The 20,804-nt window shown below is 43.6% G+C and overlaps 1 long non-coding RNA gene across 3 annotated transcripts; it reads left to right on the forward strand.

Moving 5' to 3' along the window:
• Positions 1–6,670: 6,670 nt before the first annotated feature.
• Positions 6,671–18,719, forward strand: LOC148777709 (uncharacterized). 3 transcript variants are annotated; one of them, XR_016037693.1, is made up of 3 exons: positions 6,671–10,228; positions 10,660–14,935; positions 15,790–18,719. It is a non-coding gene; the product is annotated as an uncharacterized LOC148777709 (long non-coding RNA). The 3 variants fall into 3 exon arrangements; XR_016037694.1 differs by having other exon boundaries at positions 6,671–8,673; XR_016037692.1 differs by having other exon boundaries at positions 6,671–10,798; positions 13,758–14,935; positions 15,790–18,718.
• The last annotated feature ends 2,085 nt before the right edge of the window (positions 18,720–20,804 follow it).

Here is a 20,804-nt window from a genome sequence, read left to right on the forward strand (position 1 = left end):
GTTAAATAATATGGGTTGATATTTATGTTTTGAACCCATGAATATGAAAGAATTCCCTTTTTTCCATACAAACAGCACTTTATTTGCACACATGGGACCTTAAAAATGACTATGGTAGCTGAAACCATGCAAAATTATTTTAATAACCAATGAGAAATGTTACAATTGGTTAACACATTCAAAATTCCCTTACTCTCAGTTCCAAATGTACATGGTCACTTTTTTTGGACTTCCCTGGTGGCACAATGGATAAAAATCTGCCTGCCAATGCAGCAGACACAGGCTCTAACCCTGGTCCAGGAAGATTCTATACACCACAGAGCTGCTAGGCTCTCGTGCCACAACTACTGAGCCTGCTCGCTAGAGCTCGTGAGCGACAACTATGAGCCCACGTGCTGCAACTACTGAGGCCTCACGCCTGGAGCCTGTGCTCCAATGCAGGGACATCACCACGATGAGAAGTCCACACACTGCAGCGGCGCTCCAGTGCAGCCAAAAATTAGTAATTAATTAAATTATGAAAAATATAGAGAGAAGTTTTTAACACTACTAAGGCTAGGGACTTCCCTGGTGGTCCAGTGGCTAAGACTCTGCTGCCAGTGCAAGGGGACTGTTGGATCCCTGGTCAGGGAAATAGAACTTGCACCCCTCAAGCAAGAGGTCCCTCTTGCGGCAACTAAAGATTCCACATGCTGTACAACAAAGTGAATCAGATGTACCTCATGTGGAATTTTTAGTAGTGGCATATGGCATTTTGCTCCAATAATAATAAATTATGCATTTACCACAATAAGTAGGAAACGAAAGAAATCATAAAATTGGAAAAAAACAACAACTAGATTTTACATGGCAAAATGAATATCAAAGATCCCACATGCTGCAACTAAGATCTGGGGCAGCCAAAAAATTTAAAAAATTACTAAGACTAATCTTTATTTTAGATTATTTTAAGGCATTAGAAATACTGTAAAGGTGCATTTTACACTTTAATTCTCAGTGTTTCTGTTTTAAATTACACTGTGCTAAGTAAATATTATACCTGTATACAAATACCAATCTTATTTTTACACTTTATTGGATTTTTAAAATCCTGCTTTTACCCCATTTAAATCACAAATAGTGAATTACCTCCACTCATTACCTGAGTGATACCCAATCTCACAAATGTATGTATGATTGAGTTTTAGAAAAAGAACGTTTCAAATGTTTACAGTATGAGCTACACTGTACTGATGAGTCCAAAAATGGACTAAATAGCAATTTATAATGCATCTTCTGTCTTTATGTATTGAGTTGTCCAGTGAATAAGATCTTACGGAATAGAAAATCCATAATGACATTTTTGGCCAACCCAGTGCTTCCATTTCTCCCATCTTAGTGGTGTGCATCTCAGTTTCTTCTTCTTTTTTTTTTTTTTAATTTTGATCTACAACTATATTCCAATAAAAATTGTGTTAATTTCAGGTATACAGCAGAGTGAATCAGCTGTACATGTGTATGTATGTACTCTTCTTTAGATTCTTTCCCCTATAGGAATTAACACAGTATAGAGTTTCCCTGGGCAATGCATTATTCCTTACAAATTTGGGATTTAGAACTTTGTTCTGTTGCAGAGATAAGTAGCATATTCTTTTAGGCGATGGAGAGTCTAGTTACAAGTCCTGAGGCTTCTTCATCCGGGGTCTGGTTTTTCATTTGTATGTCGTTTCCATAGATACTGGGCATATAGCTCAAAGTCCACAGTCCAGACCAAGATGGAGTCCTGCTTTTAAGATGGAGCCTGTTCTGTCTGTTTCCTCCTTCATACTGCCTTTGCTCTATGGTCCAAGTTCAGTTGACTGTATTTATGAGGGTCTATTTCTGGTCTCCTCTGTCCCATTGATCTGTCTTATTTCAGCACACTAACTTGCTTACTGTAGCTAGATAATAAGGCTTGACATTGAATAGGGTCTGTTCCCCAATTTTCTTCTTGAAAATTGGGTTGGCTATTCTGGGTATTATGACTCTTCATATAAACTTTAGAATTATTTTGTCAAACTCTATAAAATGACTTGCTGCATTTTTATTGTGAGTATATTGAACCTACAGATGATGTTGTAAAGAACTGACATCTTGAAAATACTGTGTTTTCCTATCTACAAACATGGAGTATCTGCTGATTTAAATTCCTTGATTTTGTTTACCTGAGTTCTGTACTTTTCCTCATATGGAACTTGTACACGTTTTATTGGATTTATCTGAAAGAGATGGGAATCCCAGACCACCTGACCTGCCTCTTGAGAAACCTGTATGCAGGTCAGGAAGCAACAGTTAGAACCGGTCATGGAACAACAGACTGGTTCCAAATAGGAAAAGGTGTACGTCAAGGTTGTATATTGTCACCTTGCTTATTTAACTTATATGCAGAGTACATCATGAGGAACGCTGGGCTGGAAGAAGCACAAGCTGGAATCAAGATTGCTGGGAGAAATATCAATAACCTCAGATATGCAGATGACACTACCCTTATGGCAGAAAGTGAAGAGGAACTCAAAAGCCTCTTGATGAAAGTGAAAGAGGAGAGTGAAAAGGTTGGCTTGAAGCTCAACATTCAGAAAACAAAGATCATGGCATCTGGTCCTATCACTTCATGGGAAATAGATGGAAAAACAGTGGAAACAGTGTCAGACTTTGTTTTTTTGGGCTCCAAAATCACTGCAGATGCTGATTGCAGCCATGAAATTAAAAGACGCTTGCTCCTTGGAAGGAAAGTTATGACCAACCTTGATAGTATATTAAAAAGCAGAGACATTACTTTGCCGACCAAGGTCCGTCTAGTCAAGGCAATGGTTTTTCCCGTGGTCATGTATGGATGTGAGAGTTGGACTGTGAAGAAAGCTGATCGCCGAAGAATCGATGCTTTTGAACTGTGGTGTTGGAGAAGACTCTTGAGAGTCCCTTATACTGCAAGGAGATCCAACCAGTCCATTCTAAAGGAGATCAATCCTGGATGTTCATTGGAGGGACTGATGCTAAAGCGAAACTCCAATACTTTGGCCACCTCATGAGACGAGTTGACTCACTGGAAAAGACTCTGATGCTGGGAAAGGTTGGGGGCTGGAGGAGAAGGGGACGACGGAGAATGAGATGGCTGGATGGCATCACCGACTCTGTGGACATGAGTTTGAGTGTACTCCGGGAGTTGGTGATGGACAGGGAGGCCTGGCGTGCTGTGATTCATGGGGTCGCGGAGAGTCGGACACGACTGAGCGACTGAACTGAACTGATTTCATTTTTTTAGGGTGCTGGTGTAAATAAATAGTATTTTGTTCTTAATTCCACATTTTGCTTGCCACTCTTGGTGTCATAGAAAGCAATTGACTGGAATATTCTCTTTACATTCTGGGACAGAAAGCTATTCAAAGTCTCAAATGCAACTCAAAGTCATCACTCGCGTGTGCTCGCATGGTTGTTCTTTCTGGTATGACTACCCTCATGGTAGCATAAACTATTGTTGACTGAAAATATGCACAACCTATGAGTTGAGAATTATGTTTTCAACAGACTTACTGAGGACTATAGCCCATGATTATCGCCCACTTAGCTAGCTGAGGGGACTGTTCCCAAGGGGTAAGTTGTAAGGCAGGAACTAGAATATATAGGAGCTTCTGCTGAGAAAACACCCATGTAATTGAACATCAGTATTCCATTGTATGCATGCACAGTGTTTTAAACTTTTGTTCATTAAAACCTTTGTCTTTGTTCTTAGTGGCCCCCAGAACTTTAAAGGATGCTAGGTCCAATCAGAATTATCATATGCTGGGCCTCCTTAGTTCTCTGAGACAGGCAAATTAGAAGCCATATTCTTGGGTAACAGACAAAAAAAAGTTGTGGTGCAAATTGTGGAGTCCAACTTCTAATGAGAAGCTGGAAGTGGACTTGATCATCTCTTCATTCTGTTCTGAGATGAAGGAAGGAGCTATATAAAGTGCTTTCATGTTCATTTAAAACTACCCATTTGCTAGAGTTGCCATATGAGCCAGTGATCCCACTCCTGGGCATATGTTCAAAGAAAGCAGTAATTTGAAAAGATATGTGCACCCCAATGTCCATAGCAGCACTGTTTACAATACTCAAGATATGGAAGCAATCTAAATGTCCAGCAACAGACGAATGGATTAAGAAGATGTAATACATACTTCGGAGAAGGCAATGGCAAGCCACTCCAGTACTCTTGCCTAGAAAATCCCATGGATGGAGGAGCCTGGTAGGCTGCAGTCCATGGGATCACTATGAGTCGGACACGACTGAGCGACTTCACTTTCACTTTTCACTTTCATGCATTGGAGAAGGAAATGGCAACCCACTCCAGTGTTCTTGCCTGGAGAATCCCAGGGGCGGGGGAGCCTGGTGGGCTGCCATCTATGGGGTCACACAGAGTCAGACACGACTGAAGTGACTTAGCAGCAGCAACAGTACATACTTAACAACAGAATATTACTCAGCCATAAAGAGGAATGAAATAATGCCCTTTGCAGCAACATGGGTGTGTCACAGGAGTGTGTAATTTCCTTGGTTCTGTCTCATCACAACAAAAATTTGAAGCGACGGATGTTAAAGCCCTCGGACAGACCATGTCACAGCTCTTGGACAGATCAGTGTTATAGTTATCAGAGAAATCAGTGTTACAGCTCCATGTTACAGCTCAGTTTTGTTTAGAAAATAAAAGAAAAATACATCCTCGAGGTGTGAGGGCATGCCAGCCCAAAAGACACAAAGAGAAGACAGGAGGGATCCCCTGCCCTTTGGCTCCTCTATTTTATATGTTTTTCCTACCCTCTCTCCTCCCCGGGTCTGCCCTATGTAAATTGGGCTAGCCAGGAGTGCTGTTTGTTCTACCTGATGTCTTTACTCCAGTCTTTGGACCTTCATTTGTTCTGTTTTTGAGGGTTTTTCCCTTTCTTGTCTTTTAGCCGCCTCCATTCTGGACTCCTTTTTCCTATTCTAACTACCTAACAGATGGACTTAGCGATTGTCATACTAAGTGAAGTAAGTCAGACAGAGAGAAACAAATATCATATGATATCACTTATATGTGGAATCTAAAAAAAAATTTTTAATGAATTTATTTATTATACAAAAGAGAAATAGATCCATAGACACAGAAAACAAACTTATGGTTACCAAAAGGGAGGTTAGGGGAGGGATAAATGAAGAGATTGGTATTAATATATGCATATTCCGTTCCGTTCCGTCGCTCAGTCGTGTCCGACTCTATGCGACCCTGTGGACTGTAGCCTACCAGGCTTCTCCGTCCATGGGATTCTCCAGGCAAGAATACTGGAGTGGGTTACCGTTTCCTTCTCCAGGGGATCTTCCCGACCCAGGGATCGAACCCGGGTCTCCCGCATTGGAGGCAGACGCTTTAACCTCTAAGCCATACTCAATATAAAATAATCATCAAGGACCTACTGTATAGCACAGGGAACTGTACTTAATATTTTGTGATAACATATGACAGAAAAGAATCTAATATATATATATATATACACACATATGTATACTAGATATGTAAATATATATATATATATAACTGAATCACTATGCTGTACACACACAACATTGTAAATACCTCAGTAAAAAAAAAAAAAAAGGCCCATTTTTCTTTGTAGTCCTCAGGGAATGAGGTATGCCTAGTCCCTTAAGTAGCACCTGGAAAATTGAGATACTAGATATGGAGTCAAAACTTTCTGCTCCTCAGGGAGAATCTGGGAACAGGACTTACTCTCCTGATTATATATTGAGGTTCAAGCGATGGAGAGTGTGGTGGAAAAGTGTTGTCAGCTTTTCCTACCGGTTTTGATGTGGTTAGTTTCACAGTTACCCTGCCTCTTGAACAGTTTCTGGATTTCTCACAGAAGTCATCCATGTGTGACTGTTGAACTTGTGTATTTTGGTAGGAAAAACAGTCCAGAACCTCCTATTTTGCCATCAAATTGTGTCAGTCACAGTGTCTTTTTATACTAAGCATGCGTCTTTGTAATAGTCAAACCTATAAAGAACAGGATGTCATAAAATGGGTGTAAACAAACATTGTAACAACCGTACAAAGGCTTACAACTCAGCAATCAAAAGGAATGGGCAGTTGATACATGGAACAATTTGATCGAATCAATGAACAAAATAAAAAAGCTAGTCACACAATTTTGCATATTGTTTGATTCCATTTTTTATAACATTCTTGCAATGACACAATTATAGAGATAAAGAACAGCAGCTAAGGACGATGATGAGAGAGGAAAGAGGAGTGTGGCTATGAAAGAGCTACAGGCTGTATCTATGTGGTGATGGAGTCATTCTGTATCTCCACCATGTCAGTGTCCACATCTTAGTTGTGATTTCACACTTTATTAAGATGTTACATGGGGTCCACTAGGTAAAAGGGACATAGGACTTTTCTGTAATATTTCTTACAACTGACTGAGTCTGTAATGATCTGAAAAGTTTTTTTGAAGTTTAATTAAAAAATAACGTAGGTATAATAAAAAACAATTGAGGTTCAACAGCTCACTGCTCCAAAAATCAACACTTGAGGAAGGCAAATACTGGTAGAAAGGAAATTTGCTTATGATCAGAATGCTGGAAATCTGGAGAGACGGTGGACTCAGTGTCCCCAAGAGCCACCTCCAAGATTCTGCTCAACCCTGAAAGATTTTAAAGGGAAAAGGGAAGTAATGTCAGTTAATCCTTGAAATAAGGGGTCAGAGTCATCACCATCCTCCAGTGTGTTAGCTTATTGACTTCTTGTGACTTTTCTTTCTAAGATATCTCATTTACACTGTTCATGAGATTACAGAAACTAGGGAAAGAGATAAGATCATCTGTTAACTGGAAGCTAATGGTTTGAAGACAGAAAACAAGGGGGCCTCAGGCATGCAAGGTGCTCTTTGCAGAAAACAGATCTCAGCAGTGAGAAATGGAGTATTTCCTGCCATACCAGTAAACAAGGATCTCACAGGCATCCGTGATTGCAGCCCTCTGATGTTGGCCTGTGAGACTTAGGGGAACACAGGAAGGAGAAGAATACCAGCTATCTAGCAACCATAAGACCACAGCCACTACTCTATGATGAGCCCTGAGGAAACTTTAGATGTGAAAACACAGAATATTGGCCCTAGATAGGTGAGGTGGATAGGAAAGGAATCATTTCAGCAAGCCTAGACTCTTGCATCTTCCAATATGTAGAAAAGTGCTAAACCCCTTAACATTAGATATCTGGCTTTCTTTAATGAACAATAAAATCTTTTGATTTCAGACTACCTGCCCTTTGTTGCAAACCTTCTATATAACCTGGTTCTTCCCTTTCACCTCCTCAGAGCAGTTCTCTCTACTTGAGAAGTTGCCTCCCAGGCCTAAAGTCCTAAAAATTCCCACCAAATAAAGCACAACTTTCAACTTTTAGATTGTGAATATATTTTAAAGTCAACAGCAGGAAATATATAGGAGGTTCTGCTGAGTTTTTCATTAGAAAAACTGCATTGTAGATGACTTTTAATCAGATACCCCCATGCTCTACTCATCTCTGACCTTGAGCACGCCTTACAAATGTTTTAATCATACAGCAACTTGGCTAACTTGCCAGTTCTTTCCATAGAACAAAGAAGTAGGAATGGAGAATAAGTAATTAACAGATGATCAGATCTCATCCCTAGCTTCCTGTTCAGTGATCTTGATGGGGACAGAGTAAATAGGTAATCACACTAGGGGATTATAAATGTAAAAAAATTTAAAAATTTTATGAGAGACCCCTGGAAGTTAAGGATCACTTAAGAAAATAGATTTGCTTAACCAGAAAACCAGCAGGTTTGCTTAGCAACAAAACCTTGAGGTATACCCCAAAACAATAAAATAATGGTGGCACGAAACCCACATCCTGCCCAGTGAGCTCATTAAGTTAATGACCCCTAGAATATGCTTTCTACACACATAAAAAACAAAATAAAACAATAATTTATGTAAAGGTGACATTTTAAAGCAAAGATCCTCATTGTATTGAGACCTGAAATATTTCCTTAGTGCCATGACAATCCTGGTTTGATCATTTAGGGACAAGGAAACTCCCCAGACCAACCTGAAGGAAATGCTGATGATGGAAGCATGATGTCTACTCAGAAATGAGGAAGAAAGTGATTTTGCCCCTCCCCCCACTTTTCCTTTGATGATAAAACTGTAGCTTATTTAGTTCTTGGTGCAGAATCCTCTCGCCCACCTGTTTCTAAACCTCACAAATGTCCTGTTCTAAGAAATCACCTCTTCTCTATCGCTTTGCCTCTCGCTGAATTTTTTCTGTGCCTAAACATAAGTGAACAGAGTTCTTCAGAGCACCCTCCGTCCAAAAATGCCACCCAAGAGTTTCAGTCTCCCAAATAAACCATGTGAACAAGATAGAGGAACGAGTCTAGAGGAAGACTGCGAGGAGGCCACAAGCCTGCATGTGGGGCGGGGTGGGGGGGCGGTTTCCCTGTCTCAACAAGGAACTGAGATCACTTCCTCTCTTTTCTTTACAACTTTCAGGGCCGAGAAGAATCTTCGGAGGTGGTTCTGGGGGGACACTGAGTTTACCATCTTCTCAGATTGCTGGCTTTCTGGTTAAAGACAGCTTGTCCTTCCACAAACGTTCATAAGTATGATTTGGTAAGCCATGAGCAGCTGGGCCCAATTCAATTAGTAACTTGCAGAGAGCTCTTTCCTGAGAACTCTTTCCTGCCAAAAGCTGCTTACAATAAAAGCTAGATTAGATGAAGGAAAAAAACCAATCCATCCCTTCCGTGCACATGGAGTCAGAACCCACTACATCATTTGCACAGTCAAGTGCAAAATAAAAAGGGTGGAGTGCTTTGTTGAAATTTGTTAATAATTTTAAGATATCAATGGTAGCATTAGGTCAAGTATGAAGCCCCTTTTCAGTCTGGAAAAATGGGTATGTCCACGTAGCTGATGGTGCACACAGAATCATTTTTAGTTACCATTCACCATTGACTGTGCATGCTCTGTATTCTTGCTTCTTGAAGAGGGTACTTTCCTCTACTGAGCTACCTAACAGGAGTTGATTTGCTTATTGGGTTTCACTCGTTTCTCTCAGATATTTTTCACAATGCACAAGGAAGAAATACACTTTTCTCCTACCCTTGAAGAAACACTCGCATTCATAATATTTAAACTCAGGCACTGGCCAATCAGAAGAGCCAATGGTAAGTGGTCTACACTTGGGGGTTACAGCTTTATCTGAGCCCTGAAGAAAAGGTTGTAGGTATTCTCTAGACCAAAGCTTCACCGGGGAGATAGAATATAAAGTTCATACTATATCCTTACAAATAACTGTGACTAAGCAGGACTCTATGGGGCCTTCCTGGGACTGACACCTCCCCCCATGTCCTCTGTCTGTCTCTTGCTTGCAGAAAAGGTATTGTTTCCCAGGCACCTCCAGAGTCACAAAAGCCTGGTTCAAACACTTAGGGAAAAGATGGTAGGGGTAATTAGGTGAAGGAGGAAAGGAATAGGCCGAGCTGACTCCATCTTGGAAAAGAAGGAAACTCCATCTTATATTCGCAGTGAACTTTGGACTATGTGGCTGGTAGCAATGGAGATAACATATCTACTGAGAACAGGACTCGCAGACTGATAAACACCAGATTCCATACCAAGATTTCCCATTGCCAGAAAGAATTTAATAATCCCCTATGTAGTCAGTCACCGTTGTAATCTTTATGGCACCCACTGGTATAATATATAACCAGCTGACCCTTCTGATTCTGAATCATGGCTGTAACCTGATTGCTATCTCCCTTTGACATCTTCCAGAGTAGGACTGAGGAATTTGGGGATGTGGGCTTGTTTTGCACGTACACTTAGGTTATATAAGTTTTTCACAGAAATGGGTTGGGGTCTCTGGCTAAAGAGGAAACTCTGCCTTGGGCCCGCCGGTGTAATAAACTGCACTCCACTATCCTCGTTGTCCTTCTGAGGGAGTTTGCTTCCCGGAGCGTTTGGCTACAACATTTGGTGCATTGGCCGGGAAACTCCTCACTTTGAGGAGACAAGTCCCTCTCGGGGCTACTCTGAGTCCTTGTGGCTTGGATCTCCTAGAGGGGGGAAGGCATCTCACCCTTCTGGAAAGATTCCGTTTCTCAACGCCTGGACCTTTCACATTGGTGGATAGTGGACGGCAGCAGGGGAATTGAGCGCTCAGGTAAGCAGGCCCCCACCAGCAGGGTGGAAGAGGGGACGTGATCAACCCTCTGTGAGGGACTAGGGAGCACGTGGACCGCAACTGTCGCAAAGAGGTGGTATCCACCTTGTTCTGGGATAGATTGCTACTCGACAAACTCGAGAGTTTTGGGGAAACCAGGGCTGTGAATGTCACAGAGGAGATGGTGTATGCATCGTCTGAGGGTAAACTATTACTGGGCAATTGTGAAGGGGCTTCTAGGGGAAGAAACTTGGCCTTTGTGTGCCTGTATTTTGCCCTCCCCAAGGAGGTGTCCTATCTGCTGTGAAATTCTTGAACACTTCAGAACTGTCAGGCTAGAACGAGGGGGATACATAAGTGAATACGAATTAGCTTTTCCGGAGATAGCCTGGGACGTGAGATATTTAACCCATCTGTGTTTTCATCTGCAGCTGATCAAGCCCACCAAGGCAGAATGAACTTTAAAAGTCAAGGGAGAAACAGTCTTGGGCCACGTGGTGTTCTGATTCAGCTGTGCTGACTGGCAGGTGAAGACACACCGATCCCCCTTCTCCCTCTGAGATCTGGCCGGTAAGGCTCTTCTCACCCCAATTAGGAAGGAGGTGGAATGGCAATTTAAGTGTTTCATTGAGTGGAAATAGCAGAAGTACAAAGGGGGCCGAGAACTTCGTAGACAGAACGAAAAGGAAAGGAAGAAGAAGGTCTGAAAAGGTAAGCAAGATAGGGGGAAACGAATCTAAGGCAACTGTATTGGAGTGCATGATTAGAAATTTTAAGAAGGGATTTGGAGGAGACAATGGCAACCCACTCCAGTATTCTTGCCTGGAAAATTCCATGGATGGAGGAGCCTGGTGGGCTACAGCCCATGGGGTCGCAAAGAGTCGGACACGACTGAGTGACTTCACTTTTTTATGTGGTGAAAAAGAATCTTGATAAAAGTAAAAGAGGAGAGTGAAAAAGTTGGCTTGAAGCTCAACATTCAAAAAACTAAGATTATGGAATCTGGTCCCATCACTTCATGGGAAATCGATGGAGAAACATTGGAAACGGTGTCAGACTTTATTTTTTTGGGCTCCAAAATCACTGCGGATGCTGATTGCAGCCATGAAATTAAAAGACGCTTACTCCTGGAAGGAAGTTATGACCAACCTAGATAGCATATTAAAAAGCAGAGACATTACTTTGCCAACCAAGGTCCGTCTAGTCAAGGCTATGGTTTTTCCAGTGGTCATGTATGGATGTGAGAGTTGGATGTGAGGAAAGCTGATCACCAAAGAATTGATGCTTTTGAACTGTGATATTGGGGAAGACTCCTGAGAGTCCCTTGGACTGCAAGGAGATCCAACAAGTCCATTCTAAAGGAGATCAATCCTGGGCGTTCGTTGGAAGGACTGATGCTGAAGCTGAAACTCCAATACTTTGGCCACCTCATGCGACGAGTTGACTCACTGGAAAAGACTCTGATGCTGGGAGCGATTGGGGGAGGAGAAGGGGACAACAGAGAATGAGATGGCTGGATGGCATCACCGACTCGATGGACATGAGTTTGAGTGAACTCCGGGAGCTGGTGATGGACAGGGAGGCCTGGCGTGCTGTGATTCATGGGGTCACAAAGAGTTGGACACGACTGAGCGACTGAAATGAACTGATGGGGTGAAGATGATGCCTAACCGCCTCTGCATTCTCTGTGAGGTCGAATGGCCCTCTGTGGGAGTAGGATGGCCACCAGAGGGCACCATGGACTTAAAAATAGTGGAAGTAGTCTATACAGTAGTCACAGGAGAGCCGAGACACCCAGATCAATATCCATATAGTGATTCATGGCTATGGTTGGCTCGAGATCCTCCCCCTTGGGCAAGGCTTTACATTCAGAAAGGGAAAGGGAAAATAATGGTACAAAATTGACTGATAACAAGAAAGAAATTCTGCAGGATCCGGACAGGGACGATTTGCCCCTTCCCCCGTACAGGACAATGCGCCCGCCATCTAATGCTCCACCTGGACCAAAGACCACCTTGCCCAATCCAGGGCCTGCTGGGTCTCTTGCAGCTGCCCTCCCACCAACTCCCCTGGAGAAGGTAGAGCTACCACTTCGGTAGGCTCTGATCCCTGGGGGAAGGAGCCTCTAGTCAATGCCCACAGGATTCAGCCCCAGCGGAACCTCCTAAGCTATACCCACCTCTCCCAGTGAGTACTGATGGGAAGGGGGAAGGAGACACTGGAATTAAACAGAGGCTTCCTTCTATGGGGTCACACAGAGTCGGACACGACTGAAGTGACTTAGCAGCAGCAGCAGCACTCCACCAAGGAGCTGGGGGGAAAGGGCTCCAGTACAAATGCCCCTCAGAGAGCTTCAACAGCCCCCAGTTCAGGGAACAGATGGACATTACCACCAACCTCCGGTAGCCTATTATTACCAGCCGTTTTCCTCAATGGACATATTATATTGGCAGAAACACACTCTCTCATACTCAAAGAGCCACAAGGCATGATCAGGCTGTTGGAAACTATCTTTCGAACCCACCACCCTACATGGGATGACATAATCCAACTACTAGTCTCCCTTTTCAGCACTGAGAAAAGACACAGTATCCTGAGGCTAGAAAATGGCTAAGAGAAATGGCACCTGAGGGTACCACAAACCCACAGGGGTGGACAGAACCAGCCACCCCAGCTGAGAGGCCCAAATGGGACTATAATACAGAGGAAGGAAAGGGCCACCTGGAGAGATATTGGCTGGCTGTTTTACAAGGCCTCAAGAGGGGGGCCTGAAAGCCCATGAATATGGCGAAGCCCACCAAAATAATTCACAAAGAAACTGAATCACCCTCTGAGTTCTACAAAAGACTGTGCAAGGCTTATAGGCTCTATATGCCAATAGAGGAGCTGCTGGATTTCAGATGGTGGTAAACACAGGCATTGTGTCTCAAGCCTACCCCGATATCAGACACAAGCCTCAAAAGGTAGATGGAGTATTGGCCATGACTAACTCACAGTTGATTGAGATCACTGATAAGGTATTCGGGAATAGAGACACAAGGAGGTTGTATGACCCTCCAGGAGAGAAGTCAGATGAGTTAAATAATCTAGAAAGAGCTGATCCAACAATTCCCTGAGGTTTAGGTGGAAGATAACCTACTCCCATCTGACTCACCAAATATCAAGCTCCGGTGGTAATAAAACTCAAACCCGGTGCCATAACAGGAAACGTCAGCACCTGCTACCGCTGAAGCAGGTTGGTATTTTGCCACATATAAATAGGCCACGACAGGCGGGCACCCTGATTGAATGCCAGTCAGCCTGAAACACACCAATCTTTCCTGTTAAGAAGGGGAACTAGACTGCAGGCCTGTGCAGGACCTTAGACTGGTCAACCAAGCCACTGTGACCCTACATCCCACCGTTCCTAACCCCTATACTTTACTTAGCCTCCTCCCACCGAGTGCTAAGATACTTGTTTAGATCTCAAGGATGCCTTCTTCTGTATATGCCTTGACCTAGTGTCTCAACCCATTTTTGCTTTTGAAAGGGAAGACCCAGCAGGGGGCACCAAACAACAGCTCACACGGACTCTCCTCCCACAAGGATTTAAGAATTCCACAACCATCTTTGGGGAAGCCTTGGCTTCTGACCTGGACTCATTCCAGCCAGAGAGGTTCAGATGCAGATTGCTACAATATGTGGACGACTTGCTTTTGATTGCCAAGAACGAAGAGGACTGCTGGGAAGGGATCAAGGCTTTACTGGAGCTGTTGATGGAGTCCGGCTACCGAATCTTGAAAAAGAAGGCACAGATCTGCAAGGAGGAGATAAGGTATTCAGGGTTTGTTGAGAGGAGGCACGAGGCTGTTAGACCAGTCCAGAAAAGGCATCATTTTGAGAATCCCACAACAAAAAGCCAAACAACAGGTCAGAGAGTTCTTGGGAGCCACTAGGTTTTGTAGGATTTGGATTCCGGGTTATTTCCAGATGGCCCAGCCGTTATATGAACTCTTAACTGGACCAGAAGGAGATTCACTGAATTGGACTGAGAGACAGCAGCAGGCCTTTGAGGAACTAAAACTGGCAATTACATCAGCACCCACCTTGGGCCTGCCAGACCTTACCAAACTGCTTACTCTTTACATAACTGAAAAGGACAAGGTGGCTATGGGAGTGTTGACCCAGACTGTGGGGACATGGGACAGACCCATGGCTTATCTCTTGAAACGACTGGGCAATGTTGCCACCAGGTGGCTGGAATGCTTCCAGGTGATTGCTCCATTTGCCTTACTAGTCCGGGAGGCAACCAAGCTGACTTTGGGCCAGGACTTAACCATAAAAGTCCCCCATGAGGTCAACACTCTCCTACAAGGGGACCCCACAAATGGCTGTCAACATCTCGGATTACTCAATACCAGGGACTTTTATATGAGAACCCCCATGTCACTATTGAGCCTTGTCAAGCAGAAGGCGGGACCTCACATGACTGCAAAGAAATCCTAGAGAAAGTTTATGCCAGCAGATCTGACCTGAGATACAAGCCAATCCCGGACCCAGATTGGGTCCTGTACACTGATGGCACCAGCCTGGTGAAACAAGGACGACAGTCGGGATATGCAGTAGTCATGGAAGAAATCATTGTCGAGGCCGGCTCCCTGCCATCACACTGGTCTGCTCAACGGGCCAAACTATATGATCTAATCCGGGCCCTCCAGCTGTCAAAAGGTAAGAAGACAAACATTTACACTGACTTTAGGTATGCTTTTATGGCACCCCACTCCAGTACTCTTGCCTGGAAATCCCATGGACGGAGGAGCCTGGTAGGCTGCAGTCCATGGGGTCGCGAAGAGTCGGACACGACTGAATGACTTCACTTTCATGCATTGGAGCAGGAAATGGCAACCCACTCCAGTGTTCTTGCCTAGAGAATCCCAGGGACCGGGGAGCCTGGTGGGCTGCCGTCTATGGGGTTGCACAGAGTCGGACACGACCAAAACAACTTAGCAGCAGCAGCAGCAGCAGCTGCAGGTATGCTTTGCTACTTTACAGGTGCATGGGGCTTTATTTAAGAAGGCAATGGCAAGCCACTCCAGTACTATTGCCTGGAAAATCCCATGGATGGAGGAGCCTGGTAGGCTGCAGTCCGTGGGGTCGCTAAGGGTTGGACACGACTGAGCGACTTCACTTTCACTTTTCACTTTCACACATTGGAAAAGGAAATGGCAACCCACTCCAGTGTTCTTGCCTGAAGAATCCCAGGGATGGGGGAGCCTGGTGGGCATCCGTCTATAGGGTCACACAGAGTCGGACACTACTGAAGTGACTTAGCAGCAGCAGCAGCAGCAGTCTTCTGACAGCCAACTGAAAGGACATTAAAAACAAGGAAGAAATCTTGACTCTGTTAGATGCTGTATGGGAACCTGAAAAGGTAGTAGTGATGCATTGTTGGGGTCACCAAAAGGAAGACACCCCACAAGCACGGGGAAACCGACTAGCAGATAAAGCCACAAAATATGCGGCTGAGGAATTTGGGGCTGCTGGTAGGAGATATGTCTTTGTTAACTTTGACTCTCCCACAGTATACCCCAGCCCAAGACCAGCTGGTGAAGCAGAAGGGGCCACCAAAGATGAAAAAGGTTGGTGGGAACTGCTGGATGGCAGACTACTGGTACCCGAGGCATTAACCCCCACACTGGTAACTCAGGTTCACCAGATAACTCACTTGGGACATGACAAAATAGAAGAATTAATTCAAAAATATTTCCTAATTCCATGACTTTCCTCCTTGTGTAGAATGGAATCCCAGAACTGTTCTGCTTGCTCGAAGGTCAGTGCTGCCCTTGGACGTAAACAAAATCCCCAGGGATACAATTAAAAGGCACTCTACCTTTTGAACATTTAGAAGTGGACTTTACTGAAATGAAACCCTACCGACACAGTCGCTATTTACTGGTCATGGTATGTACCGTCTCAGGATGGATGGAGGCCTTCCCTACCCGAACTGAAAAGCAAACGAAGTGGCTCGCTGTCTGCTTCAATGAATAATCCGCAGATTTGGGTTCCCAACCAGCACAGGATCAGACAACAGCTCTGCCTTCGTAGCCGACTTAATTCAACAGGTATGCAAAGCTCTAAATGTCAAATGGAAATTGCACACAACATACAGGCCCCAGAGTTCCAGAATGGTAGAAAGAACCAACTGAACTCTTAAAGAAACACCAAATGGATTATAGAGACTGACTGTTTATGGATGGACTTGCTTCTGGTGGCCTTGCTCAAATTAAGGGTGACCCCACATTCCCACAGTTATCCTCCTTATGAAATTATCCATGGGAGACCCCCTCCCATAGTGAGGCAGGTATCAACAAACTTGCTACAGGTAAAGGAAGATGGGATTTCACAGCAGATAGAACAATTGGGTAAGGTAATAAATCAAATAACTAAGTTTGTACAGAAAGGGTGCCATTCCCTCTTGGGGAACAGATTCATGTTTTTGTACCCAGCAATCAGGTATGGGTCAAGGACTGGAAACATGACTCCTTGGCCCAACAGTGGAAGGGTCCATATACTGTTGTTCTAATCACCCCATGGCAGTTAAAGTTGCAGGTGTCACTCCCTGGATTCACATGAGGGTGAAGAGAGCATACCACACAGACCCGGAGAACAGCGAGTGGACTGCACAGAAGGACCCTGCTGATCCATATGAAACCAAGATCATCTTGAGATAGAAGAAAAAGAGATGAAACTCTACAACCAACTCCTGCTACACGGACTTTCCGATATCATCTTCAGACTAGCCATAGTTTCTGCACAGGACAATGTTTTCATTTCATGGGCACATTCCTGTGCTGACTTTCATAAAAACATCTTACTGCTGGGTGTGTGGAGCCATGCCCCTGAGTGTCATGGATGGACTCCCGTAGTGGGTATCACCTCTATGGAGGGGTGATATGCCTAGCTTATGTGATTTTTTGCATCAGGCAAAGCAACAAATATCTAGTATGGAAACTGTAATCACCACCCACTGGTTATGTGGGACTAACTTATAGCCTTGGCTGCCCCCAGGATGGATAGGGAGGTGTACCTTGGGTCTAGCCTTTGCCCATGGAAGCATCAGGTCAACAATACAAGAGCCTTTAAATTTACCCTCCCTATGGGCCAGATGGTCATGATCAGTTTTCCATTGGTATGATTATTTGTCTGCTATATTTGTTCCCTCATTGGGCACTACGGACATAATAATCAGAGTTGAAGTTCTAACTAATTTCACCAAAAGAGCCCTAAATGACAGCCTGAGAGTGATTCAGGCACTAAATACTGAACAAATACAGATGAGGAAAGCTGTAATTCAAAATAGAATGGCTTTAGACATACTTATAGCCGCTCAAGGAGGGACCTGTGCTATAATCAAAGCTGAATGTTGTGGATAGATTCCTGATTTATCTGGCAATATATCAGCCACTCTAGATGACAAGAAAGGTCAAGTAAAGGCTATGTCTGATGATAATCTTCCTTTGGACTTATGTTCTCTCATGGGTGAAGGGTGTTTGGTGGAAAACTATATGAGCCACTGTTATAGTTGCTCTGTTGATTCTGTTATGTGGACCTTGTATTCTCCAATGTGTTGTTAACTTTGTATCACAGAGGCTGACTTCATTTACCCAAATATATACCAGGAAACCTAAAATGCAGTACATCCTGATAAGTGACATTCACACTGAAAATTGAGAGCATCAAGAGAGGGGAATGAAGGAGGAAAGGAACAGGCTGAGCTGACTCCATCTTGGAAAAGAAGGAAACTTCAGCTTACGTTCTCAGTGAAACTTTGGACTATGTTATAGCCATGGAGATAACATACCTATGGGCTAACAGGCCTCCTGGACCGATAAACACAAGATTCCACACCAAGATTTCCCATCACCAGAAAGAATGTAAGAATCCCTATGTAGTCAGTCACCTTTTTAATCTTTATGGCACCCATTGGTGTAGGCTACAATATATAACCAGTTGACCCTTCTGATTATGAATCATGGCTGTAACCTGACTGTATCTCCCTTTGACATTTTCCAGAGTAGGACTGAGGAATTTGGTGATGTGGGCTTATTCCTGTACACTTAGGGTATATAAGGTTTTCACAGAAATCGGTCGGGGTCCCTGACTAAAGAGGAAACTCTACCTTGGACCAGCCAGTGTAATAAACTGCACTCCACTTATCCACATTGTCCTTCTTAGTGAGTTTGCTTCCTGGAGCATCCGGCTGCAACATAGAGACTTGGGATGGACATGTACACACTGCTATGTTTAAAATAAATAGCCAACAAAGACTTACTGTACAACACAGGGAACTCTGCTCTATGTTACATGGCAGCCTGAATAGGAGGGGAGTTTAGGGGAGAATGGATACATATATATGTATGACTGAGTCCCTTTACTGTTTACCCAAAACTATCAAAACATTGTTAATTCTCTGTACTCCACCCCAAAATAAAAAGCTTTTTTTAAAAAGAAAGAAAAGACTTAATGATTGAAAAGTTGTAAACATGTAGTGACAAAAATAACACTGGGGCCAGGGGAACTGATAACAGATTTACAATAATCAGCCATACGGCAGTCGAAGAATCTTTACCTGCCCTGTGAATTACCAGGATAGTAGTCTATGACACACATTTCCAGAGTTGTTTTACAGATGCTTAAACCTCTACCAAATGGAAGAAGATAACTGCTTGATGCCCATAAACAATGGCTCTCAGAGCTACTGGAGCCCAAGGATTGATAATGTTAACCTCTGTGATGCCACCCTGGTTCATCACCATCAGACAGTCGGAGAAATGAGAGGATCACACACCCTCACTCCCCTCCCTCAGCGTGCCTTTAAAAATACTTTCTTAAAACCCATTGAGGATTTAGAGTTTTTGAGCACTAGCTGTCCTGAACTCCTTGTCTGGTACCTGAGGAAAAACTTCTTTCCTCAGTGAAATTAAAACAACTGTGTACTTTCTCCCCTTACACTGCAGCGCCCCAGGAACCATGTAGAAACATCATTGTATCTTATGTATGGTGTCAGGTATAGGGTTTCTTGGTGGTTTAGTCGCTAAGTCGTGTCTGACTCTTAGGACCCCATGGACTGTAGCTGATGAGGCTCCTCTGTCCATGGGATTCTCCAGGCAAGAATACTGGAGCGGGTTGCCATTTCCTTCTCCAGGGGATCTTCCCAGTTCAAGAATTGAACCCGTGTCTCCTGCATTGCCGGCAGATTCTTTACCAACTGAGGCTTTCCTGGTGCTCAGATGGTATATAATCCACCTGCAGTATGGGAGACCTGGGTTGGGAAGATACCCTGAAGAAGGGAATGGCTACCCACTTCAGTATTCTTGCCTGGAGAATTCCACGGACAGAGGAACCTGGCAGGCTACAGTTTATAGGGTTGCAAAGAGTCAGACACAACTGAGCAACTTTCACTTCACTTCACATAAGGTTTCATAAGAAAGTAAACAGGATGATAAAGTTTAGGAATTACAAAATTCACATAGTTTAAAAAAGAGATTTTTGTGTTAAAGAGAGTTATTTTCTCATACTTCCTCTTTCATCATTTGTGCTCAAAAGTGAAAGTGTTAGTCACTAAGTCATGTCTAGCTCTTTGTGACCTTATGGACTGCAGCCCGCCAGACTCCTCTGTCCTTGGAGTTCTCCAGGCAAGAATACTGAAGTGGGTAGCCATTCCCTTCTCCAGGGGATCTTCCCAACTCAGAGATTGAACCTGGGTCTCCTGCATTGCAGGTAGATTCTTTACCCTCTGAGCCACCAGGAAAGCAACTTTTGCTTGAGCCATCTTAAATTTCAAAGGATTCAGTTCAGTTCAGCTCAGTCACGTCTGACTCTTTGCGACCCCATGAATCACAGCACACCAGGCCTCTCTGTCCATCACCAACTCCCGGAGTTCACTCAAACCCACCTCCATCGAGTCGGTGATGCCATCCAGCCATCTCATTCTCTGTCGTCCCCTTCTCCTCCTCCCCCAATCCCTCCCAGCATCAGAGTCTTTTCCAGTGAGTCAGCTACCCAACTGCTATACACAGTTTCTTCTCTTTTGCAGTTCCCGTCAACTGAAACATTTCTCCCTTCAAACTCAGTGCCTTACTTTTTCGTTTAGCCAATGTATGCTCAAGTCTTCAGTCTGCAAATTTATTTGACATTTCCTTGGGAAAATATCCCTGAGTTAGATATCGCATTAAGTGCTCTCGTAATAACTTACTCCACTGCCTTTTGCAATTTGTCACGATGAGTCATACACACCCAGTAAACGTTTCAGTTTTCTATTTAGTTGCTCAAATGAAGGAATTACATCTATTCATTATTATACACTCAGAATATGTGATGAAGCCCAGTAACACAAAGATATTAAACTTCAAAAATATGTTCTAATTGGCAAGTGAATAACCATATCAATGATATGGATTATTACTTTTTAATGCCTTTCCTAAGAACCGGGAGTGGTTACAGCAATGTGAAACTGAGGGACTTTATATTCATAGACTCTGTGACTAACCCAGAAATGCCATGAGTCAACACTAACATTTATTTACTGCTTTAATTT

This window comes from Moschus berezovskii, chromosome 6 (genome assembly GCF_049115385.1).
Source record: "Moschus berezovskii isolate FMDL1 chromosome 6, NW_MosBer_1.0, whole genome shotgun sequence".
Lineage (NCBI taxonomy): Eukaryota > Metazoa > Chordata > Mammalia > Artiodactyla > Moschidae > Moschus > Moschus berezovskii.